Source organism: Platichthys flesus, chromosome 4 (assembly GCF_949316205.1).
Source record: "Platichthys flesus chromosome 4, fPlaFle2.1, whole genome shotgun sequence".
Classification (NCBI taxonomy): Eukaryota; Metazoa; Chordata; class Actinopteri; order Pleuronectiformes; family Pleuronectidae; genus Platichthys; species Platichthys flesus.
In genome coordinates, this window is record NC_084948.1 from 18,649,064 (window position 1) to 18,675,418 (window position 26,355).

The window sequence follows — 26,355 nt, forward strand, 5'->3', positions numbered from 1 at the left end:
GTGTGTGTGTTTGTGTCTGTGCTTTTTCACAATGAGCTCTGTCATGGCAGAAATGTTCTGGAAAGACGAAATCCTGCATGACGGGATTTAGAAACAGCTGATTCTGTATCCATCTGTTTTTATGCAGCGAGGAGGAGTGAATTAACGTCACGCGCCAACTTGCACATGAGCTTGACCATCACACACCTGTCAAGTCATAAGCTCACTGGCCATGCCTGATTTGGTCAGAGCAGTATGGTAGAATAAAATTTAAAAGCAACATAACCCTTCTGTTTTCATTTTTTTCAAGTGAAAAGATATGCGTCTTTTATATGATTGTAAAGTGAATGTTTTATGAGTTTGAAGTGTTATTCAGACAAAACAAGACCTTGGACCCTGGGAAATTACAATGGGCATTTTTTCATCGCTTTTCTTTTACATTTTACACACTAAACAACTGACTGATTAATTGCAAATTATTCTATAATGATCATCATTAGCTGAATTTGTAATATTCATGTTATTTTGTCGCAATGATTCCGTAAATGTGACTGTGGCCATTTTCATTAATTAATCATTGTTTTATAGTTTGTTTCTTATGTATCAAAGAAACACAGATAAATGTTCTCATTAGAAACACTGGAACTAGTGAATGATCACGAGAATAACCTTCATTAATGACCCAACTCTAATTTGAAAATATTTGTAGTTGTAGATTAATTTTATATCAACTAAACAATCATCATTAATAAATATGGGTTGTTTGAGGGATGTCAACATGTTTTAAATAAGTGATAAATAACGTGCAAGTTTAAAAGCCCTTTATCTCAGTGAGACTCCTGAATCACTAGATCAACAAAAGGTTGGAATAATTGGCTCCCAACATCTGAGCAGTGAGTCAGTGCTACATTGTAAAAGACTTGTGAGTGTACGACCACATTTTGATTCCTTCTGTAAAGCAGTAAAAGCATCTTTCTAGCCCCCTGTCACCCTATGTGAAATTCCATCTGTGTTTTATTTGAAGGCTATTGCCGGCTCTCTCTACGCTGCCCGTTGGAGGTCAAGCTAGGGCAGGACGTGAGTGAGTACTGAGTAGGATGCGGGTGTGTGGTAGAGATGAGTGTTGCTATGAATCAGACATTAGACATCAGGGGGAGAAGTGGCCTTACGCACTGCAGAGATCGGTCACGGAGAGGAATGACCACACAGAGCAAGAGTTGAAACATTCCTTCTAAGCTCAGAAAAATGTAGCAGTTTGTCTCGAGCCGTGTTCAGTTGATATCACTTGTCTTCTCTTTTCCCACTCATTGTTGGAATAGTTAAAGAATAGCTCATCTCTGCCTGCTCCCTCCAAATGCACTCTGGGGAAAAAAAAGGGTGAGAAAGGGTGTAACACCAAACGGCATCAGGAAAGGTGTTGATAGATTTGGGTGATTCCCCCCTCCTCTGTCGTCCAAGATGTTTTGTTTTTACTGACCCGCATGTCCTTTCTAAAACACTGTCAGACAGCTCTGCACACACATACACAGCCTTTTGTGTGTGGTTACAAAAGTGAGGGGGTGAATGGGTGATTTTTAAAGATGTTTTCAATCACTTTTTTCTTTTGTCTGGATGTGAAATGTTTCATGAAACTGCATCAAAAGTCAGTGTTTCTTTCTTTCCCATCATGTTGTGGTATGTGTGTAGAGAAGCATGCATACATATGGTCCCTTCCTCTGTACAGCTCACATCTTGGACTATGGCTGCTGACTATGGAGGCATTGTTTTAATGCTAATTGAGTATAGCATGTGGTCATTCCACGAATGCCCCCCGGCCCAGTTTTTTAGGGTACTGTATCAAAACGTGCATTTTTCCTCCCCTCCTCATTTCCAAATCAGATTCGATACTGGGATTGAGGCTATTTAGTGGGTTGTTTCCACACAAGCACATGTGGTGTAGTCTGCAAAGAGAGACTCTGGCGTATGCTAATGTGTTTGTGCTGTTGCTGAGGCAGGAGAGTGCAAATGATATGTTAGGTCTGCTCCATAAGACTCAACCCTGCCATGAACATATGTGTTGGTTGATCTGATCACAAGTTGACATATTTATGCACATCAGTTCACACCTGGCATTAAAATGCATCTCCACGTCTCCCTACGCCTATATGAACAGGTTTTAGTTTCAAATCAGTGTTTTAAAAGGAATACAATCCCCACAGTAGTCCAGTCATGAACGGTTCTGCATGAGAAGACCCAATCAGGAAGTGAATGTGGGTCAATATGTCATCCTTTCCAAATGTCTCTTGTCTGTTCAGACTAAAACACTGCCTCAGAGTTATCAATCTAAAATAGGAACTGCAGCATTTTTAAAGTTCTCTGTTTTAGCCACATGAAAACTCAGCATTAGCAGGTGTAAACGTAGCAACAGTGATGCGTTTTAAAACCAACACACAGTTTGTGTTGTCAGCGTGTTTGTTACGTGTGTGCATGCGTGTGTGTGTGTCATAGATTGTTTCCTGTGCTGAGATTGGCATCAGATAACAAAGCTTCCGTCTCTGATTCAAAATTCATGGGTCTCCGTGAGTCTGAGGGAAGTCTTAATAAATCAACAATACACAGTGGTCCATAATACTGTAAGGAAAGAATTGGACAACTGTGAACAATTATCACAGTGATTCAATCATATCCCGTGGAATAAGCTATAAATTTGAGTTTACACATATAAATGTCCAATGCAGCATTTTGCGGGTTGATGCACACAGTTTTTAGGAGCAGGAATCTGTAGTGAAACGAACCACTGTCACGTCAGTTATTGGTGTGTAATTAGTTGTTGTAAAAACAGCCGTTTCCCAATCCACCTTTTGTGTGTGTGTTTCGTGGCCCCAGTGTGTGCAACAGTAACAGCATTGTTGACTGTCCCATAGGAGTGGGCCAGAGAGTGGCTGAGGGGAGAAGGAAGTGACAGAAGTTTGGGTGTTGCTCTACACAACAGCAGGCTGTTATCATCGTGGGAGAGGAGGAGACGGATGGGCTGATAAGTCAGATGGAGAGAAAAAGCCTAACAGGGGAGGAGGGAGAGGAGGTTAGGAACAGGGAGAGACTAAAAGGGAGGTCTGTTGGTAGATGAAAGCCGGCCCTTGCGCTTCCTCCTTCTCTTTTACCTCCCTGATTTGTCCTCTCTTTTCTGCCTTCTCTTTTCCCCATTGACCTCTGGTTTAGTGTGGCAGACGACTTTACCTGAGAAATAATAAGGATAACCAAAAGGAGGAAGACTAAGGAGGCGAACGGACACAGTGGAAGCGAGTGAGGATAAAAAGTGTGTGAATGTGATATACTCCCCCCAGAGAGGTGAGAGCCTCAGAGGGGGAGAGAGAGTGTATTGTGTGTGAATCTTTGGAGGAAATACACAGTCTGTTGTGGTGTTGTCTCTGGAGAGGCTGTGTACATGGAGCAGATCTCCTCGAGCTGTGATGAGTACGATAACAGACTAATTTATGTTGCCTTTACATATACGAAAAGAGATATTTGTGTTTCAAACAATGTAACCATCACTTCACAGATACTTCCATGCGTCCTTTACCATGGTATGGTTGTTGAGCTAGAGTTGAGTAAAAGGAGTATTGTAAATCGTAGTTTGCCAACTTCCGCCATGCGTTCCTGATGTTGAGCATAAATGAGCCATGGGATAAGACGTGCAACAAGAAAATGTTTACAACAAGAGAGAAGAAGGACAGTGGAAATTTTGTCTCCACTTCAGCCACCAGGTGACTACTCGTGTGTTTGCTGAAGGTCACTGCTATCATCCCGCCTCTGGTTGAAACCCGCTTGACCCACTTTGTCGCTTAAGGGCACTCAAACACCAACAACACCCTCCTCTCTCTTTCTTCCTCTGTCTCAGACATGCACTTAGGCAACCTCTCTGCTCCCTTCACTCTCCCAGACATGAACTCTGTCACTGCTCTCAGCACCTCAACACACACACGGCTGCATCCATTAGACACATTTCTGCCCTGAACCTACTGCAGACGCTAGTTTTTTTCTTCTGCTTCTTCTTCTTCCCAACGTGCATGTACACACTCACATCAACAGTTGTCTACTGAGGGCTGTTTTACCAGTGGTTCCCACGTCTGACTCTGACAGGAATGTTGGCAGCCCCATGGGGAGCCTGGAGGCTGTGGGGATTTTTTACCCCCGCCCTTCACAGTTTATAAAGGAATTGTTCAGCGTTTTGGGAAATACACTTAAGTGGTGAACAAATGTGGATCCAGCAGGTGGATACTTTAGCTTAGCATACAAACGCAGAGGTAACAGCTTTGTTCAAAGGCAACAAATCCACCTACCAGCACATTTAAATCTAGTCTCCTGAGCACACGAATTTCCTTGAGGGAAGGAAATTCTAGCCCTTTTCAGTGCTTCATGCTAAGCTAACCTGATTCTATTCTTGGCTCTAGCTCCATAGCTAATGCACAAACACACACGCACGCACACACACCCCGAGATATTGATCTTCTCATCTGACTCACAGCAAAAGTCAATATGCATATTTCCCTAAAATGTCAAATGATTCCTTTATTCGCTCCCCTTCTCCTCTCTTCACATTTCCTCCCTCTAAACTGCTTATCATTAGTCCAATGTTTTCACTCCACACCACAGCTGTCTGCACCTGGAGGACAAGTAAGCCAGTGTGCTTCTGCGAGCACATGTGCCGCTCAGTGTTGGTGCACATGCGTGTGCGAGTGCATGTATGGCTGTCGAACCACACCCTAGACTCACGCCGCGCTTTAAATTAAACACAGAGAGAAAAGGAGAGGACTTCTGGACAGATTTAGCTTGTTGTGACAGCACTCTGCACTAGTTTAGGCCAGTGATAACTCTGGATTATAGGGTGAAGGATATGCGAAGTGACGGCCGTGCAGGCCTCAACACCATCTTCTCTCCTGTGCCCTCAGCCAAGTTTTAGTGAAGTGATAATGGTGATCTGGTGGTACAGTCCCTCTGTTGGAGTTTGATTTGAGACCGCTTGTAGCGGACACACCTTCCACTCGGCTGTCATCACTGGCAGAGTGCCGCTGCAGAGATGCTGCTTTCGGTCCAGATGCCTGAGATAGTTTTCAGGGGCTGAGATCTCTGTCTATATTTGAAACTCTCCCTCACCTCCCCGCTATGATTGATACTGCAGCCTGAAAACCAACGAGCATACATAAATTATAACTGCTACTTAAGCATTAAAACCATATGGGAAACCAGTTGTAAGTTGAGGTTGACCTCCGGACAACCACAATGCTACTGTGAGTTAAAAGGAACCACACCTTGCTCCTGTTATCCCCTCCAGTCCAGACAAGTCCTTCTTTATAATTCCTTCTGAATAGAATCTTCCCCTCATTTTGCAGGTGTGTGTGTAAGAGAAAGAGAGAAACACATATACATGCATTTCTTTTTTCCAGACTTCACTACAGATTTTTGTCTTTAAAAAGCACCAACGCTAACAGGTGAGCTAGCAGGCGCCCTGCATACGGAGGCTTTAGTCCTGCACTAGCCGACAGTTTGGAACTGGCCTTTAGCTGCATGTCTTCACCCTTTTTCTCTTTCCATGTTACGGCCAGAAAAATATCTTGGAAAATATCTTTTATCTGTACGTGGAGAATAGCTTCTCCATGTACAGATAAAAGATGATGATGTTTGGTAGATTCTTACCTTCTAAAACAATAAAAACTACATTACATCTCTTATCCAATAAGCAATGGTGGGTGTTGCTTAATTTCCCCACTTGAGAAGGATCAAGCTTCTGGCAATCAGAGACATTGTAAGTGTACATTCAATTTACATCTGCTGGATTAATTTCTTTAGCAACTGCCCCCAAATTGTGATCAGAAATATAAACAAATTCCAAGAACCTTTTGAAGGAGTTCTAAAAATGCTGATTCAACACTCATAATGTGTGGATAGGGACCCTGTTCCATTTTTTACACTGAGCACATATGCATGTATTTTAACAAAGATACAGTCACCTTCGAGGTTTATTTCCAGGGCTATTTGCTCTGGTTTGATTCCCCCGCTCTTTGGCTGCACTCTGTGTTTCTCTGTTCTCACAGCATCAGTTTGTACAGCGCTCTCTCCAGCTCTGTGTTTCAGCTCAGTCTCAATGGACTGACTGTACTCTGTTTGCTCTCACTAGTCAAAGTCCGGCAGGCAAACAGAGCCTAGTCCCTCTGGGGCCCAGGACTGTGCTGTAGTGGAGCACATTGGAGCCGTGCTGCAGTTCTACAGTTTTACCAAAGACTCATGTTACCACTGTGTCTGGCTGGTGAGGTTGTGTGAAAAGAGAAGGGGGGCCTTTATGTGTTTGTATGTGTGATTAGTCCAGACTCCAGATGTATTATTCTGTAGTTCATCTCCCACACATTCATAAAAGGAGTCAGATGGAAAGTTTTCTTTTGGAGAATGGTGATGTTTGGAGGTGGAAAGGCACATTACAGCGGGTGTGAGATGAGGAGTAGCAGAACCCAGTAAAAGATGACTATCCTCATCAGGGCAAGAAAGACTCTGTTCATGCTGTTTCCTCCATATTAACCTTGATGCATGGTCAAGTCCAGACGAAGTAGCATGTTCACGTTTTGGTGCACGTCTTTTCCATTTAATCCAACTCCCTTGAACCCGGCATCTCCAAGTATTCTGTTGGATCTGAAATCTCCCCTCGGCTTGTGTTGCCAGACAGAAGGAGGAGGGAGGAGGAAGAGGAGGAGGCCGGGGCGATTATGAGACTTGGGGTGTGCTTTAACCCACTTAAAACACCAGCCCAGGGTCTCCTGCCAAAATGGTGAGCTTAGTGCTTTTAATCCTCTTCCCAGAGTGAGCTGATAGTTTGTTGCTTGCAGCTCCTCTCTTGTCTTATTGCTAAGAAATGTTATCTGTGAGTTTTTTTTAAACCTCTCTCCACAATTCTTAATTCTTCATATCAGCATGTGGTTTTTATTTGTCTTATAAGTGGACGCATATGAGCATAGACTGGTCCATCTTTGCAGGAAGTCAGTAAGAGTTGTGTTTGTGAGTTGACAGGCAGTTTCCTGGTCATAAACACACCCGTGCAGTAGCCCTGCTGTGGTTTGAAGTGATCCTCCCTCTAGACTGGTTTGCGTCGGGTTGGCCTCTGCCCGAGGGGGCTGTCCAGTTTGAGCTCCAGCGAGTCCATCCTCTCCCAGTTTACTGCCAGGATCACATGCCTTTCCCCACACAATGCTGGGCTGCCTCTCTTAATAAAACGGGTTCATAACGCCACGTTCCTGACATTCTTTATGTGTGCCCCCCCCCCCCTTTTTTTTTACATGCATGGATGGGTTGCGCTGACAAATGTAGACATGCTATTAATGAAGCCGAATTATCCACAACGCTTCTAGTGTGGTTGAATGTTCTGGAGTTTTATATGCAAATACTAGGAATTCACATCTCGGGCGATATCCTCGCAACATTTGGAAGTTTCCTCTTTTGTGCAAGTGGAAGCACAGAATGAAGAGGAGGAGGGTGGAGCGGGAGCAAATGAAGGCTGATTCAGTGGTGGGGTTGTGTTGTTGGAGCAGCAGCCCTGTCACTGTAGGTTTGCGTCAGGACTCTCTCCCCCCCTTTCAAGCAGAGCAGAGTCATGGCAGAATCGGGGTCAGCCACGCTTCCTCAGATGCTACCCGGGTTCTTATTTTATCCCTCTTATCCCAAAACAAGCTCCCTCCTCTCTGTGTCCCATCTCATATTTGTCAACCCTCCATCAGATCTCCTTTAAATCAATGTTTTTTTTGTCTCCACTTAGTTTTTAAAACATCCTTCCTCATTTGCTTTGAATACTCCCCACCGCCTCATGTCTGTTGGGGGAAGAAGACAGAGTGAGATTTATAATTAACAAAAGCTGATTCTAGCCCTGAAAGGGAGAGCTGTCTGAAGAGCGAGTGGAGGGGAGTGCTGGGTGGGGATGGTGAATAAATTGGGCTTTTTATATGGGTATCAGATATACGCTTAACACTGAGAAAGAAAGCACAGGGATGAAATACAATGAGTTATCTAAAAGAGACCTTCTTGCATTTCTATGCAGGTTTTGGCCACGTTCAAGCTGCTAAACAAAACAGAAGTGTAGTTTACTTTAAAAAGCATCCTACAGTACAGTGGTATGAAATGTGTCACTGCACATATGCTCTGATCCGTTTGGGCAGCCATGAAGACTCGGTCCCATGTTATAAAAGATCTTTGTTCCCCCAAGATCCCATTATCTGTGGAATTACCACAGCATCCGTTGTACAATTACCCTTTGTACAACTTTGTACAAACTCTGACCTATTTCTACAGGTCAGAGTTTATTTATTGTATATATTTATATCACCCATAAACACAGTGGAATTAAGCACTTTGCATGAACAAACTTTTCTCATCTAATCACATAATTGGATGTTAAGTGCATTATCGTGTTGGTTCATGCACGCCAGGTTCTTGTTTACGCAGGGAAGGCAGTTTGAAAGAGGGAATGTAAATTACATCCAAAACTAACGCTCTGCATCTCAGAAGAAGCGGCCGTGCTCTGTGGCTGTAGGGCAGGGCCTGGTCTGGCTGGCACAGTCTAGTTGATTTAACAGATGGCTCAGTTGAGGACAGTGTAGTGGGAGGAAGGGGCCAAGCAGAAAGACTTTGAACCATATGGGCACACTGTGGCGGTCACTCTGTTCATACCTCTGTCTGTACCTCTGTCCATACCTCTGTTCATAACTCTATCCAAACCTCGATCAGATCCCTAAAATTAGATTGTTTTTCTTGATGACAATAATTTCAAAAAGGAACATCTGTCAGATAACTAGAGTTATAATTATTAATCCTGTAGCAAGTCAACTGAAAATATGAATTGATTATTAAATTGAGTCAATTAGATATTAGAGAGACAACCATCTTCACATTACTCGATATTAAAAATACTTTTTAGTTGCAGCCCTGTAGATCCAAAGTGTTAAAATCAGTAGCTTTTTGCAATGTTTCCCATTGATTATTTAGACAGTTCTATTATAAATTATCATACTAACATAAACGATTTCTGCATTTGGGTTTTGTGGCATAGTTTCAATGTAGAACTGTGTACAGCCCCCCTTTCTTTCATTATCTCTGTCTCTCAAACATGTTGAATCTCCGCATTGGTGTGTCTGTGGACCATTACAACTTTCATCAAGTTTTAACCGTCCTCAGCAGGCAGGTGCATAACATTGGTAGATACATGGCAAACATACATTTGTCAGCACAGACAGACCTGGATTTAACATACCATAACGTGTGTATATAAAATGGATGACATCTTCATCTTTTCATGAAATTCGCAACAATAGATAAGATAAGCATATTGCCTAATATCACAAAGTCATTTAACAACTTGAAATGACTTGTTGTAACTAGCATAAGTTACACTGTGAGTAGTTTACTTGCAGTATAAGTTTTGGTTTGGATTCATTGGTAAAGGTCACATTTAACACATCAAAAGATCCCAGATTGCAATAATGTGTGAGTCAGTTTAGAAAAAAGCCAGCGGTAGTTTATCAGAAATTACAACTTCAAACTCATCACCCTCTGAATCACTGTTCCTCAATTGTGGAACAATAAGATATTTTTCCATAGAAAGGAGGAACGAAAATGTTCACAATGGTTTGGGTGGCTTTGTGTACTCCAGCACTTTGAGCTAAAGTCCAAGGTGATGTGTTTGAGCGCAGAAAAGCACCTAAGCCAGCCCCAGTCAATATTTGCCTCTGTGAGGGACTATAGCACTGGCAGGAGAACAAACCACAATGTTCTTGCAAATGTGTTGGAGGAAATGATCTGGACAGACAGACAGACAGACCGACAGACAGACACAGAAGAGTAGAGTTTCTCTTCAGTCAGTGTAACACCTCCAACAGCTAACAGTGAGTGTGTGTGACACCTGTTCCCCATATTCTCCAGGTCTGTGTTTATAAAAAGCATTAGAGCAAAACCACAGAACTAAGTGGCCAGTGGGTTGCTGCTGCAGAAGCTTCATTAGATGCTCAAGCATTCTTTGTTAGTGTGCATACTCATTTTTATTACGTCTTTAGGACCTTTTCCAGCATAAACACTGACCTTGTTTGGACCAGTTGACTTCCTGGGCACCAAAGCCCGGGCCTAATGAAGTAAAATTGTATGTCTGAGATCCTGGTTAAGGTTAGGTGTAAGATTTGAATTGTGGTTAGGTTAACGTTATAGTTAGGCATGAATCGGTCATGCGGTTATGGTTAGGTTTAAGTTTATTGTTCGGCAGTCCACGATGAATTGAAGTCAATGCAAAGTCTTAATAAGGATAGCTGTGCAAAGCTGTGTGTATGCTGCGGTTGTGATATGCCATCACCAAACAGCTTGGACACCGGCCTCCCAGTGAGAACTGGACGCTCTGCTCTTTGTCACCCCCTCAGCTCTGTCCATCTGGCAGGGGGAGAGAGAGAGAATAATGAACAGTAATACACAGGTGGGGAGAGCGGCCAGGATGACACAAAATAAATCATGTGAGGAATAGATAGACAGCAGACGAGGAGGCGGCTGCCAAAAAACTATAGGGAGACATAGAAGATAAGATAGATGTAGAGGAACTAATGAGCAGCAAGGTGTGGACTGAGGCTAAAAGTTTGTGTGTTACTGCAAAACATGTGGCACATAAAGCGACAGGCTCGTCTCATTAACGAGACCTTCCACAGAGGCTTTGAAGGGAGCAGCACCACCCCAGTCGCTGAGCATTTCCCAACCCGTCCTAGTTCCAACTCAAGTTACAGCGTGAAAATATGTCTTGAGTTTCAGCTTTGCACCCAGTGTGTTTTTACTTGCTGAAAAAAGATGTCTTGACATTCATAAAAGTAAAGTTTTCCGAAAGTTTCTGTCAGTTTTAGGGCAGACGGTTGTTGTGTGTGTGCCAACTTGTTGTTGTTATGGCAGGAAAAATTCAAAAGGAATTGCTACTCCTTGTCTGTGAAGGTGCGCAGTGACTCATGCTGTAGAAAACTCGATTGCCTGGTTTGTTCAAAGTCATCCTCGCTGTGTCGTGCATGCTGCAGCAATGGAGTTGTATTTCCTGTTTTGCCAGTTGAGTCCCAGCAACCGACGGCTTTGTTTGGGGGTTGTGGGCTTGGGCCGTTTCAACGTGTTTACATGCAACGGCTTCTCGAGACTGAGGGGCATGGTTGGACAAGCAAAACTGCTTTGAGATTACCTTTCTAAAGTCTGTTGAGATTGATGCCATGATCAGTTAGTCTTTCATGACTTTGTCTCTCTGAAACTGAAACCACAAATCCATATTTATTATTTATTAATATTCAATATGGCCTTAAAAACTGTAGAATAGAAAGAGAACGATCACAGTTTATGTGGTCTATATAATAACTAAATATTTCTACCGGAGTTTTGTTGTGTGCGTTTGAAAGCACTCAATCACCAAAATTCCGACCACGGCCACGCTCACCCAGCCGCTCAGACTTGGCTTGAGTGGCTGTGAAAACACGGGATCATATTTGTGGGGTTCCCCGGCGCATTCCTCCTCCTTGTATATTCCGTGTACCGCACCCCCCCCCCCCCCCCCTTTTCTCAATGTCAAACAAAATGATCCCATAAATTTCTAACCAACCTGACCACAGGAGCAGAGAGAGGAGACGTGACTCAGGCCATTATAAATAGGTTTTGGGTTCTTATGACTCTTTTGAAGTCTCATTTGTCTAGTCTGAGGTCGAGCAGTTGTGCACAGTAGGTTTCTTATCAGTCAGACACCGAGACGGCACAATCACAGCTCTTTCTCGCAGGGACTCGGGGACTGTGGCAATAAATATTGTAAGAGGTTTTGAACTTAGTACACAAACTTTACCAGGAGGTACCAGCATTTGGCCTGCTCAAGAGGAGAAGAAGGAAAAGGGAGGAACAAGGGAGTGGTAGATGTGTTTTTAATTTCCTCTAGCAGCTCTTAGCCGGCTGCCGCTGCTACTCGGCTGCCTCTGTCAAGAGTACCTGCGGTGGATCGAAAGGGTCTGGATCAGGATCACCTCAGGACAGGCTGGAGGGTTAGGGGCGGTTTGGTGCCATCAGCCTGAGGTGAATGGTGTTTAATAAATGCAATTTCTCAAGAGCATCTCTTTTAAGTACAGATTTTTTACAATCCTTTCCTGTACAATCAGGCAGTTACCCACATTACAGCGACAGCCTGTAACGACCAGAGTGTATAGGCCTAATGTCAGCTGTTATTTATGGTCAGTGTTTCCACCACGTGATGGAGTTCTGCTGTTCAGATCAAGTTGTTCCGCTCTCTGGCAGTTCAGCTTTTCGTTTATGGGTGTCCCACATTTACATGATGGCAAATTATTTTTTTTTCATTTGGCTAAATGTGCCCGCCGACACCTCAAATTTTCTTTGGCTGAACATTTTAATACATTAAAGCTAGGAAAAGGGGACTGGGAAATGTGACCCCCGTCTTTTACAATGTGGCCACTATGGCTGAACAGTGCTTAGAATTTAGTCAGATGTTTGAATAGGTAGGATGGGATGCTCAAGGGGACAGCGACACTACACTTAACATCTTTAAAGTCCAAGTTATCCCTCCAAGCTAACACTCATTCCTGCAGACAGTCAAATACACAGCAGTGGTGACACGTTTATAAAAGTTTCACAACCCAGCACCCCCTGTACTACTTCGGTCAGCTCCAGACTCTGAGGATATTTGGCAATGAGCTGCAGCATCTTATCTCATTATGATCTCATCATGATGAGAGGAGGAAACATGGAGAGGTATATTAGGGATTTTTTGCATTTGAATGCTTATGCAGAGGTACTCCTTTACGCTCTTTTTGGCAGGTTTAGCTGTGTGCCATGCAGCTATACTTAGTTTCTCTTCAGCTGTGGGATTCTGTGTTGTCAGTGTCAGATGTTGCATATGATGCAAAAAATAAACCGGAAAACTATCCTTCCTTTCTTTCTATCCTGCTGTTGCATGTGGAGAAACTGCACTGTCTAATCTCCAAAGTTCTCCAGCGGTTAAACCCATTCTCTTGCTCTGAGATTAATTTGACCTTACAGTATTTCACTCGCATTATGCTGTGCCTTTCCCACACTTTGTGTTGACCTAACCACCGACTGTGGTACAAATCCAGTCAGAGTACATACTGTCTGAGCACAAAACCCCAAAGGAGTCCATCATTTCACAGAGGGAACCGCCGGGCACTATTATCTCTATCTCTGACCGCTATCTCTCCACCCTGCCACACTCTCTCCACCAGCTGAGCTTATCTAGGCCGCACAGCTAAGCAAATGCTAAGTGGAGGCAGCTGCAATTGTAGTTTTTGAAGCAATGGACCTAGTCTTAGATCATGAATGTTAGTGTCATGATTTTCAAATGTCGTGACTTGTTTTTTTAGCCTGGTACAAACCTTGACCTGAGTCTGAAAAATGATCCACTGCAGTCAGGTTTGACTCTGAGAGCTCATTTATTCCCTTGGGAGCTCACAGAATAAGGTCCTAACTGCCTCTTCTTTCAATGCCTCTCAATGGCACCATTCAGGAGAGAAGTCAGTAAAAGAGAAAAAAGAGAAAGAGATAGAAAGACGGGATGGATTTATGTCAGAGGCCTTCTTTGTCTGATTTAACTCTCTACACAACACACACACCCACGCACTAGCACATGCACTCACCCACACTCTTTCTATGTTGTTGCATCATGGAGAGGAGGTTGCAGAAAAGACATCACTGTCAGCTGTGTAAAAATTTTAACTGATGGGAATGTAATTCAAGGCACTGTCATCGCCAGCATGCTTAAAAGCTTTAGCTGAGCAAAGATGACATTATGCTCTCAGTTTAGCAGCATGGTTTAAGTGGCGCTGACATGAGATCAAACTCAATGCTGGAAAACTGTTAATGTTATTTTGTGATGATCAGATTAGGGCTTCAACTAACTTAATTTTTTTCAAATTATTCATTAAGCTGTAATTTTTGGATACATTGATTTGTCATGTCCTGCGTCCTGCATGCTCCGCCCCACACCTGAATGTTCTGGACATTTTCTTGGTGCTGGGAAGGACCTGGGAGATCTGACCCCGACAATCTCCTGCTGTGTGAAAGGGAAACTCCTAAACATGTCCGCACTCAAATTCCCAGACTAGATTGTGAGAGATCAATAGAGCATGATCAGTTATCAGTTGTTTCTTGTGTGAAGTCGAGAAAACACTGACTCGTAGAGATCAGTTTTTTCCTCTTCAGTAATCCTAAATGTTGCCAGATCCCGTTCTTAGCCTTAAATACCCCTTTTGGCTCATTTATTTGCCCTCACTGATTAAATAATCTGTTTTAAGTGAGGTGCGGTGAGGAATGTGCTTTAGGAATTTTTTGATTGAAGCTTACCCTGTGTTTGACCCTTTCTGATCCGGTCCCTGGAAGTAGCGAGATGGACTCTTAGGACTGTTGCTTGGCTGGGACTCGGAATAGGGGGCGGCTGTTGAGTGAGAGCCTACATCTGTTTATGTCAGTAGACGGCAGCAGCTCAGTATATATTTCTCAGAGATGTACTTCAAGGACATGAAACCAAGCTGTTAGCCCTCTCCTTTGACCTCCACATGAAGGAGGGGATTTCCTCTTTGGGGATCAATAATCATCACATCATCATCGGTACATGACTTAAGAGATTTTCTATCGCACTGCAACTCCAACCATGGCTCCTGCTGGACATTGCCGATAGTGAGACCAGCTCTTTTCTGCCTGATAATGTGTTTCTATAAATGTAAAGCTTCCGGAAGAAAGTCTCACCCGGCTGTTTGACACATCCTCTCTTCTCCCTGCTGGAGGCCGTCTCTTCCTGAAGCCTCATCATCATTTAGCCTCATTAGTCTGTCACTGCCCTGATTTGGTTACAGGAAGAACCTTGAAATAACCAGCAGCTCGCACAACACACTTAGCCTATACCTCCACGCACTCCTGCCCCCGCTTCCCCTGCGTGAGGGTAATATTGTAAGATAATAACCGAGAACAGAGACAATGTATTTTACATTTCTTTGAGGAATACATACATTTTGTTAGTCCTATTTATAACTAGCAAAATCAAGAGTAATGCTTTAATTTATGGGTCTATTATTTCTAATGATAAACCTACATTTTCATGTTAAGCTGACAAGTGCAGTGTCCATAGCAGCGTCTGAATACCTGACCTGAACCCAGCCTTGGTTGCGTGTCAAAGATTTTGAAAATATATTATTGTTTAAGTCATTCCCATTGGTACGGCTTGCTTTTTTACACTACATTTCACTGTCTGTATTAAGGGAAAACAAGCAACAACCATACGTGTCAAGGAAATGAAACACAAACTCACAAAACTCACATAAACTGCATTGGCTTCGGATCGGGTTCAGACATTAAAAGCAGAATGCCTGTTGGGTTCGGGGGCTCTATTTCCCCTCTAACTAAAGTGCAAACTTGCAAACTTACACAAACCCAAACAGCACAACTAAAGCTCACTAACTAAAATATGATATTAGCATTTAATGCTTTGAATGTGGAAAAACAACTATTGAGACAACACTAAATATGCTTGTTGCAATGGATTGGTTACCCACAGGCAGTAAAATGATCTGTGCTGTTTTGATGGCTTGATTTTCATTGTTTTTTATGTGTGCGTGTTTTTATAGGATTTGTGGAAGATTATAATAATTGACCAGTGATTTACTAACCCCTTAATAACCATCAGCTGGCGGATTTTTCCTGGGCGCACTGTAGCTGCCCTCAGAGTGAAACCAAATCACAGCCCCCTGCCTCAGAAACGGTCAAAATATTTTAGGCTAATTTGAGAAAATCTGTCTCTGCTGTTCAGGCCTCTTACTTAGTGGTGAGTGTTTGGAAACAGGAGCACAAATTGCTAATCGTTTTTTTCTCTCTCATGCTGCCAGACTGCATTTGTTGAGCATAAAGGGGGAACTGCCTGCTAATCACTATTGTGTAGGACAGATTGAATATGGCAGATGTATTTACTAGTTGGAATCCCTCTCACAGTCTGCCTCCAGAGCTGTTATCTTCTCGACAGGTGAGCAAACATGAATCCAACGTTATTCCCAATTATAAAAGCATGTGTCACTGATATAGTGCAACGGCAGGCGTGTTTACCCAGCCGTCTCTGTACAAGGCATGATTGTTGGGTGTTTTCCTCCCCCCCCCCTTTTTTTATATTTCTATATGATGTGATTAATCAGAGCAGCCAAGATGGTGTGTTCTGCCCAGGCACAGGATGCAGTGTTCAGGTAGAGAGGTCATCCTTCTACAGGGAAAAACTTGAACCAGTTTATTATTAATTCCTTTACTCGAATACTGAGGAGGAGTCAGAATTTGGCTGGTTTCGACTTGATTCACCAGTGATGTGAGCAACAGTGAGTTAAACTCTTTTATTTTGAGTCAACATGAAGGTAACAGACAGGCAGTAGCAGTCGTTTCCCATTAAGGAAAGACAACTAAGAAATGTTTAACATATAATGATAGATGATTCTGAAATGAAAACCCACAAAAATGCACCAAAACCCTGAGACAATAGAAGATAATCATTACTGAATTATTTACACTATAAGCTATTCAACTATGTCATAATCTCCTAACTGCTGGAGTTAACATGCAGCTCTGAATGTGAGTGAGTGTGTGAGTGAGTGTGTGAGTGTGTGAGTGTGTGAGTGTGTGTGTGTGTGTGTGTGTGTGTGTGTGTGTGTGTGTGTGTGTGTGTGTGTGTGTGTGTGTGTGTGTGTGTGTGTGTGTGTGTGTGTGTGTGTGTGTGTGTGTGTGTGTGTGTGTGTGTGTGTGTGTGTGTGTGTGTGTGTGTGTGTGTTTTCCTCAATGGTCCCTGTGCACAGCCTTGGATTAATCAGTGTGGAGCAGCAGTAGCCCGCTGCTCTCCCCTGAGTCGTCTCTGTGGGAGCCGCAACAGCTGTGATGGTGTAAGTCACCCCGAGGATCTGCTGCTGAGCGAGAACACACACACACACACACGCACACAAATACACACCCATAGGGGCAGAAACCAATAGTTTGGCTGAGGGCATGTAGCTTTGTTTCCTTAAGTTCTCAAGCTCCATATTTTTTTGCACTGAGAGCCGTCAGCTGAACATCTGTGACATAAACTTTATTTTTGTATAGTTTAAGATTCTTTACCTGCTGGATTGAGTGAATCTTCATCATTGAATTCCTATAGGTTTTAAACCTAATTGTTTAAATGTTGATTTCCACCTCACTCATCTGCACGCTGTCCCCCTCACATCATAGAAACACGTGTTGGTCTTGTCACAAATGTGCCCTCTGGTCTCTGTTTGGTTTAAAGAGTCAGTGAAGCCGATGTGTTCCTTTCAGCTGCTCTTGTGTCAGACCTGCATGTCACCGCACAGGAATGCTGTTTGCACGACATTATGTGGTCCTGTTCTCCAGCTAGCTGCAACAGGTAGCAGCTAGCTGACAAAATGTAGATGTAATCTGTATACGTGCCTCCAGCCACCTGACGCCAGGGGATGTGCCTTCTGACCCAGATGCTGAACATGTCTTTGTTATGACTAATTCAGTTTTTCAATGACGTAGTTAGAGATTGAAGGTTTTTTATTAGGGCACATTTTGTGTTTGTTAGGGCTGCAACTCTTTTTGCTTTGTGATTAATTGATACAACATTTTGTTTATTAAATGAAAATTAAAAAAAATACCGGTTTTAATTTCCCACAGAGCAGAGCAACATCTTTAAGTGTTGATTATCTGACTAGCTGCCTAAACTTTAACAATCTTCCGATTACTATCATGTATGATAAAGAAAAGTACCAGATCATCACATTTGAAAAGTTGAAAACAGCAATCAGCAATTATTATATTTTTTATAAAAATTATGCTCAATTAATTGCAGATTTTAAATTTTAGTTCTGTTTTCAATTTGAAAAGTTGAAAACAGCAATCAGCAATTATTATATTTTTTATAAAAATGATGCTCAATTAATTGCAGATTTTAAATTTTAGGTTTATTTCCAACCCTCTGCAGCTTTAGTATGCAAGAACAGATACTTAAACACAAATGTACAAACCAGGACACATCCATCCATATTGTCTTGTCAGACTGAGCAGCTTTTCTCAGATACTTGTGAAGTTGTTATTAATGAAGGCCCAAGGTTTTTTTGTGGTGGCCTCATCAATAAAGTTCCAGCTGTACAGTAAACTTCACCCTTTTAACTCCTGCACTAATCCTTTGTATTTACTCTGTCACTCGGTTCAAACTCTGCAGAACATTATCGAAAAAGGCTCTTCTTACAGCTGCACTGGATCCGGGCATATGGCTGCTTAATTCAGCACAGATAGTGTCTGAGATGACCATCTATAGAAAATGCAAAGAATTTGCTCGACTGGAGTAAACGCTATGGAAACAAAAACAAGTAACAGATGCTGGAAGTCTGCTGATGGGAGCACTTTTACAGTCCTAAGCTTTTTCATGTCTGTGAGGAGTTTAGAGCCCATTCAGACTTTGGCTTTGATGCTCTTGTGGCATGTGGTCGCGAGTAGCCCTGCAGAGGCGTAGTGAGGGGAGACTGATGTAACCACAGGGGGAGGACGGAGAACATTTCACAGACAGAAAAGTCAAATAAAGAAATACAATAATCCACTGCGGCACCTTTTATTAGGGAGCGTGAAGTTTCAGCCAGTGCAGTAAAGCACATGCAGTGCGAGTTGTGTGCTGCAGTGAAATCACGGAGCTGCTGCAGAGTGACCAACTGTTGGTCATGTAATGTGGATTTACTGTGCTGCTGTGTGATATTATGTACCGCACCACTCTCAGGTTGTGTGTCCTGATTGCCTGCGGCCCACCGCCTACATCATACATCTTCTTGTTGGTGCACCTTCTCGTTCCCATGGCAACCAGCGCCAGCATAGCGATCAAACAGCCACAGCAGCGTTTCCAAGTGGTTTTGGTGGAGGCAGCTCTGTGTATTGCATATGACTTCATCACTGCATTTTCCCCTTATGTTGCCCAGAGCTAAAGAGCAAATCCTGTGGACTTCAATTCTTATAAAATTAGGAAATAAAGGTTTTTTGAGTGTTATTGTTTTGGTTTGTATCAAGAAGCTCAGGTTGGAATAAATGAACACATTGCAATCATCCGTCTCTTATCCAGAATTAATTAGAAATACTAGTCTAAAAAAGATAACATTTGAAACAAATCTATGTACTTGTGAGTTAAATGTTTCTTTCTAAAAATGACCATTTGAGTAAACAAGAGGGAATCTGCAGGCCTTATTAATTACTGATGTGAGTTTCCATTAAGACAGCACTTAAAAGGATTAAAATGGCTTTAATTTAATTAACAAAAGCCTTGTGGCTTTTTTTCTAGCCTGTAATGTTGCTTAAATGTTTTTGTATCTAATTCAAACTGTGCATGCTTACCCTGCAGATTCATACTGCAACACTGAACTCTGCTCATCATCAATCTCATTTTAAGAATAACATCTCACTCATATTGATCCGCTGCTTATCGATCAGAGCTTGATTTATTCACAGCGCACAGTGCTACTTGTGGAGTTCACTGTCTGGTTTCACTCTGCTGCTTCTCTGTCGCTCTTCCCTCATGCGACACTCCCACTACATCCTGATGTCATCTAAATGAAGATCTTCGCAGCTGGACAGAGACACGTGCCGTTCTCTTGTGAGGAACAAATGGAGCAAACCAGGGTCTTTTTTCCTTTTCTATTTTTCCATGCGCATAATCGTCGCTTTGTTTCATTTGTATAAGATGAGGCCGCGAGAATCACAGGGGGGTGCTGAGGGGCGTGAGGAGTGACTGAGATGTGAAAGGGATGAAAGTGTGGCAGTCCCCACCCCTGTGTGTTGGAGTTTGAATGGGGCTGCCCACCCCTCAGTGCAGGGGGTTCCCTCCCTCTCCTGCAGCATATATATTCATTACGCTCTCCAGACTAGGGCATAATATGAAAAAAGGACACTGAAGTGATGTGTGGTTTATATCAATCTGTACAGCTTCAGTCAAACATTCACTAATTACAGGGTAAAATTACAACTAAAAAGTAATCAGTTCATATTTTTGTATATAACGGCTAAGCAAACTTGATTATTCAGTATTCTGCCGTAAACTGCCATGTGTGTTTAGTGCTGGAAATGGATAAAATTGCTTAAAAGGCTACTTGATATTATAAGGAGAAATTCCGAAGCTTTAAAGGAGACATATCGTACTCTGGTATATTCAGGTTCATCTTTTAATTAGGATTATTACTTTTCATGCTCAGAAAAAACATCACTTTTCCCATGCTGTCCATTGCCGCAGCTCCTCTTTTCAGCCTCTGTCAGAAATGCTAGGTTTTAGCTTCTGTCTCTTTAAGACCACCTGCTTTTCAACTCACAGTGTGAAGGGAAACTTCAAGGCTGAGCTCTGACACAGTAAATGCTCTGAAATATTCCTGCATCTGACTTGTGACACTAATCCCATCTTAATCACAACAAAATACCAGTAATGGTGAAGGCCGTGACAAGTCTGCAGACTCACACATGGACTTTCTTTTTATCCCATCAACGGCGTGAGCCCTTCTACTGTAATGAGACAGTAGATTAATTTATTTATAGATTTATTTATGCTGAACTCGTGGTTCCACTGTACAGTATACATTATGTGCACACAGAGGGAATATGCAAACTCTGTCGTGGCTCTGTGAAAGTTAATACTTTACTTCTAAAAATCCACAACAGACATCACCAAAGCCCCGGTCTCAAGCTTCCTGTACCTACACAGTTGTGTTATATTTTTCTATTGCGCAGCATAGTTTGGGCTGCTCACACGCCTCCCAACTGTTTTAACTTTGTGCATGCAGTGCGTTTAGCGCAACACTGAGCTGGAGGCAAGAGTCTGGGAACAGGTTCTTCTCTACATAGATCATTATGACCCCCCCCCCCCCCCATTAATGTCATCAATGGCATAAAGATTCCCAGATGGCTCATAGAGGGCGATTGCAGAGACGGTTGATAATGACAAGAATGCACCTGGTTTGTCAAGGCAAAGAAGATTGCACAAGCCACAGGCGGTGCTCCTGGAGAAAACAAGCGGGTGCCAGAAGTGTTGTTCTGCTGTGGTTGTATTTATCTCACGACACCTATTGTTTAAGAGGAGACGAAACTGAAAGACAGAAGCGTAGTCTCAATGTCACAGTTTGGTGCGTGCAATGACCAATCTGTCAAGCTTATCCGTGGCTTTGCAAACTGACTATCCAAAAGGCAGAGGTGGGGACGTCTCATCTCCACATTTCACTAGTCCGAGTGAAGGTTCACTGATGTGGTGGATGTGGTGTTTCTGGAGCCACAGAGGCTGTTTGTCTTCATCCTCTGCAGGGTCCTTTGATACATTTGCTTTATCAGACCCAGAGGAATGTACAGGTCGTTCATACTAAAAACAGACCCACTGGCTTTCTGCCAATGTTGCCAAAGACACTGGTTGAGACAAAAAAAAACGCTACAGGTACTTCAGGAATAGCAGCAATACCACAGAAACCATTGTCTGATCCTCACACCAAACATTTAAAGCTGAGTTTCTGTCACAGAGATGATGATTCAACCATGTGGAAGTTTGTTATGCTGTAGTTTTGTGTGTGTGCGGTTTACTGTCTGTGAGTCCCTTCACTGCTGCTGTTGACCTTCTGACCACATCACTAATGTCAAGTGTGGCTGCGACTTGTGATTCAGGTATCGGCTGGCTTATGAGTAGGGCTATAGCTAAGTATTGTTTTCATTATTGATTCATCTCCAGATTATACAACCAAAATCATTGCAGATGAACTTTCTGTCAACAACAAGACTAATAGATGAGGCTTATAGTAATGCATGCAGCTGTAGGTGTAACTTGGAATTTGATCTCACTTGTATATGCGTGTCCTTGAGTGTATGTGATAACGGCTTCAGACTGTGGCTGCTCACAGACGGAAAGGTCTGGGGCCCTGCAGGTCTGTGGTGGGAACTCCACTATGCCACTGTTGGGAAGTTTTAACTTAATGTTTAATTTCATTTTCAGAGCAGTAGATTGAAGCGTGAGCCTTAAATCCATGATGATAATGCCAGCTTTGTTAAGAGCTGACGCCTTCTGTAGAAAATAGACAATCACACACAATCACTTACCCTTGTCCACCCCTGCTCTCACCCCTCTGTTAAGGACAGTATTATTAAGCTTGCCGTGGCAGGATAAGTGGAGCCTGATTGATTGGTATTGATTAGAAATGCATTTTTCAGACAGTAATGGGCCTCCCCCTCAGGACATTATGTGTGCTGATTCCCACCAGCCCCCTCCTCTGGCCCCACTTCACCCGCTCTTTATGTCCTACTTATACTTGAGGAGCCCTCCCCCGCTGTTCACAGGGCCCGACCTCTAATCACAATGCACAGCCTCCTTCACTTTGCCTCTTTTTCTGTATTTGCATTCATCTATCCATCTATCTTTGGATGAGAAAGAGCTAAAGGTGGACAGAGATGATGATGGGGACATAGGTCGATGGAGACAAACAGTCGGGGCACAGTCATATGTTCCATCTGTAGCGGTTCAGCTGTTTGTTTGTTTTAATGCACATTACTTCATGTTCAGTATTTGAGCTAATATTAAAACCACATACGTTTTTGCAGAGGCCACGTCGGTGTCTTTTAGCTCTGTTTGTGTGCAAACCAGTGTGTGTGTGTGTGTGTGTGTGTGTGTGTGTGTGTGTGTGTATGCAAATGTGTTTACAGTACAGATAGACCACCCCAGGCACCTTTGTACAGACTCCTCTTAAACAATAGACATATGTGTGTGGGTGTGTGTGCGTCGATGATCTGACGAGCATGGAACTGATTACAGCTGCTCTGCTGCAACACACATACAAGCATGTCCTCAATTATAACTGCCACTCACAGATTATGAGAAATACCATAAAAACATCGATATGACATATGTATTCTGTCTGTTGTGTGTCTGTTACGCATCGAGCGAAACTCATAACACATGCAAAGCAAAAAACATTAAGTTCTTTTATTAACTGAAAATTAACCCCAGAGTTTGAGCTGAACTGTGTCTAGCACCGAAAAGCACTAAACTTAATTTCTACATCTGTTTTTCTACAGAGTAAAATACGGGGCTTCCCCCTCCTGCATTGTGACGTCAGACCTCACCACACCCGTTTCACCTGCAGCTGAAGGCAGAACAAGGTAATGTGTACACCTACTACTGTGTTGTGTGTCTTTGTTTTTGAAGGTGTGCATTGTGCAATTGAATCCCTAATCCGTTTTGGGTAATTTACCGAGAGCGTTTCCTCTGCTGATCACTGACATTTTGTTATTAAGTTAATATTATTCCAGTTCCAGAACGTGTGATGGACATAATTTCCAACAAATTATTGCCAAAACAAACAATCAGGAAACAAGTCTTAACTATGATTAAAATAACTTGAGTTGAAGCTGTTGTACCTCTAGTTTATAAGTTGATTGGTTTTAGCTGAATTAGCCAGATATACTCATCATACTGACTTCTTCAACAACAACCTGATTATTCTCTTTACTAGTCAATTAATGGTTTATAGGTATATTAAAGGTATATAAACATGTGAACCACCCACCACGGTGTGTCTTTGAGCCCATGATGACTTTATCACATGTCTTGTTTTCTTCTACAAACAACAGTCCAAGTTTAGGAAAACATATACTGTATATTAATACAGAAACATTTGTTTTACTCTGAAACTACTTGTAGATGCACCATTAAGGATAATGTGTTCATTTTATTCTGTACATCTGCTTAATGTAAGAAGGGCCATCATTCAATAAGACATTCGGGCTGCTTGCGAGTCTCGACCCTCTGTCGATGCCCTTCAGCTGGAGATCCCGGCACGTCGACCTCTGCCCTTCTCCACCTGTGAGAAATTCAAGTTCATCTTGGCCGATGAACTGGATTATTTCAGGAAACGTCAGACCACCAGGGAAATCCTATGGAAGCACGGCAGTATCTGAACATTTAGATACTCATCTCCTTCCCTCTGTTTTTCCTTCAAAGCTCAGACGCCACTCTTCTGATTTGTCTCTGGCCGATAAACGAGTGAATAACAATGATAATGAACTGGGATGTGGGCTGCAATTTATAATCCTCCGACTGGATGCAAATCATAGCACTTGTTATGCAGGTTTCTGACTGTGTGTGTTCGCGCATGCTTAATGAGTCTTGCTCTTTTCACCCCAACCTCTGGTCTTCCTCCTCGTCATCCTCCTTCTCCCGAGTTGTGTCAGTGTCATGGGACAGCAGCCGGACAGACAAACAGGCAGTTAGAAGTGACACTAGCAACATCAGCGGGATTCAGCAAAACAATGTAGACGGAAATCAATGGAGACAATGACAGTGAGGTCGAGAGAGACTGTGGAGGAGGAAAGTGAGTGGAGAGGAAAGCAGGGCGACAGGGAGAGCTGCATCTCTGTACAGCTCCAGGCTGAGAGGGAGAGATGTCGCCTACAGATAACACAAACACACTTACCAGCCCAATATAGACCAGAGTCCGAAGCTTTGGCCGTGTGTTTCCTTCCAGTCCAGCGTTCTGACATCTCAATGTTGTTTTCATAGTTTCCTGTAGAGGTTTTGTTGTTGATGGAGCGGACACAGGTCAGCCTGTATATGGGACAAAAAAAATTCTGAAGTGACTGAAGCAAAACCTGGCAGAGAAATCTCCATTTTTCCAGACGTGAGATACAATTCATATGTGGACCTTTTTAATAAATTCTACCCTCTACTTTCTACTGCTCATCTAGGTCATGTTTGATGATCAATTAACAATATTTTAGGAATCATTGTTGTATATGACTGGGAAGTATGTGATATTGATGCCATAAAAATATTTTTTTGATATTTCCAGGCCATACCAGTCACACTTTCCATTCATTGTGTGGTCGGTATGACCATTAAACAGGATCAAATGTAATCCTTCTCTGAGTTAAAATTTCTTTAGAGTTTAAATTTGCTAAAATGTTCTTAAAAGTCTTAAATTGCTTTCTGAACCAAGCAGTTGCATTGTTATGACTGATTTTGCAGTCTATCATGAGGCTTGGCCAACTGCGCTAATGATGGAGCATTAAGGCAAAATCATGACTTTTGTGGGGGAAATTTTCCTGCAGTAGGCAAAGTCAGCACTATTCTCATATATCCTGGTTACGAGTGAGGCCAGGTCAAAAGCACGGCCTTGCGGCTCTGTTTGTCACGTACGCCCACAGAACACAATCAGTTTTTTGTTGAATCTGTTTTAGTAAAGGGAAAACAGTGCGTCTCTTCACTCACATCAGGAAAACGTAAAAAGACACCGGCAGTCATCCTGTAACCTCTCATCATGAGTCTGACTGCTTCACTACAGGAAATAATGAAACATTGAACTAAAAAAAAATGCTCCCTTTTAAAGACACTGACCCTTTTAGCAATTTACTGATTGCTGTTAATTTTAGACTCTTGATCTACTAATTCTTTAAGGTGCTGTTTTTTTAATCTCGTAAATGTTGGTTGCAATTCTTCCTTATAGGATGAAACCCTGTCAGATCTGAATTCTGATATTTAAGGAAAATTTCAGACAATTCTTTATGATAGGAAAGGAGAAAACCTCGCCCCACTATTCTATGTGGCTGCAACATTTAAAGCAACGCAAACTTATATAGTTGCACCTGGACACCCCCACATAAATTTACAAAAACAGCTGTTTTATTTGAAGGACAAAATTCTTATAGCTCTTATACTTATAGTTCAGAACATCGTTATCAGAACAAAACACAAATATAAGTTATTTCGATCCCACGATAATGGAATGCACACACAAAATAATTATCATTTCAACATTTCAGTCCTGTTTGTTTTATTTTCATTTTCAATTAAATGTGTTTTGTTGTTATTTCCTGTGAGTAAGACTCTATAGACTGAAAACATATTTTCCCAAGATGTGTCATTTTATTTAGGACAGGAAACTTCATTGAAATTGTCAGCGCTCAGCCTACAGCCAATAGTACCCTACATTTTGTGCATAGCTCCTGTTATATGAGAGCAGTCAGATTTTCTCCGCACCGTGGTTCTCCTCTCCTCTCTCCTTACGGCTTCTCTTTCACATCCTTCCTTGACCCTGTGACGTATTCTTTCGGCATCAAGGAATAGTGGTTAGGAAAGTAGATTATTTGGACTTTCCAAACACAGCCAAAATCTCAAGTCTGCAGCTCTGCTTTTATTTTGTTTGGCTGATTAAACAGAAACAAGGTTCTGTGTTAATATCACACACCTTACAAACTGTTTTATATGACCTGGGGTTATATCCTTAATAAAACTGCCTTCAGTTTTTTAATTCATTACATCATCTGGCTCTAACTTGATGCGGCTGACCTGTG

The 26,355-nt window shown here is 42.5% G+C and overlaps 1 protein-coding gene across 1 annotated transcript in view; it reads left to right on the forward strand.

The window, feature by feature from the left end:
• sipa1l3 (signal-induced proliferation-associated 1 like 3) overlaps positions 1–26,355 on the forward strand; it is a 64,059-nt gene that overhangs the window by 6,368 nt on the left and 31,336 nt on the right. The window contains exon 2 of the mRNA XM_062385381.1: positions 23,083–23,166. The gene's annotated coding sequence lies outside the window, so the exon portion shown is untranslated. The remainder of the gene's footprint in view (positions 1–23,082; positions 23,167–26,355) is intronic.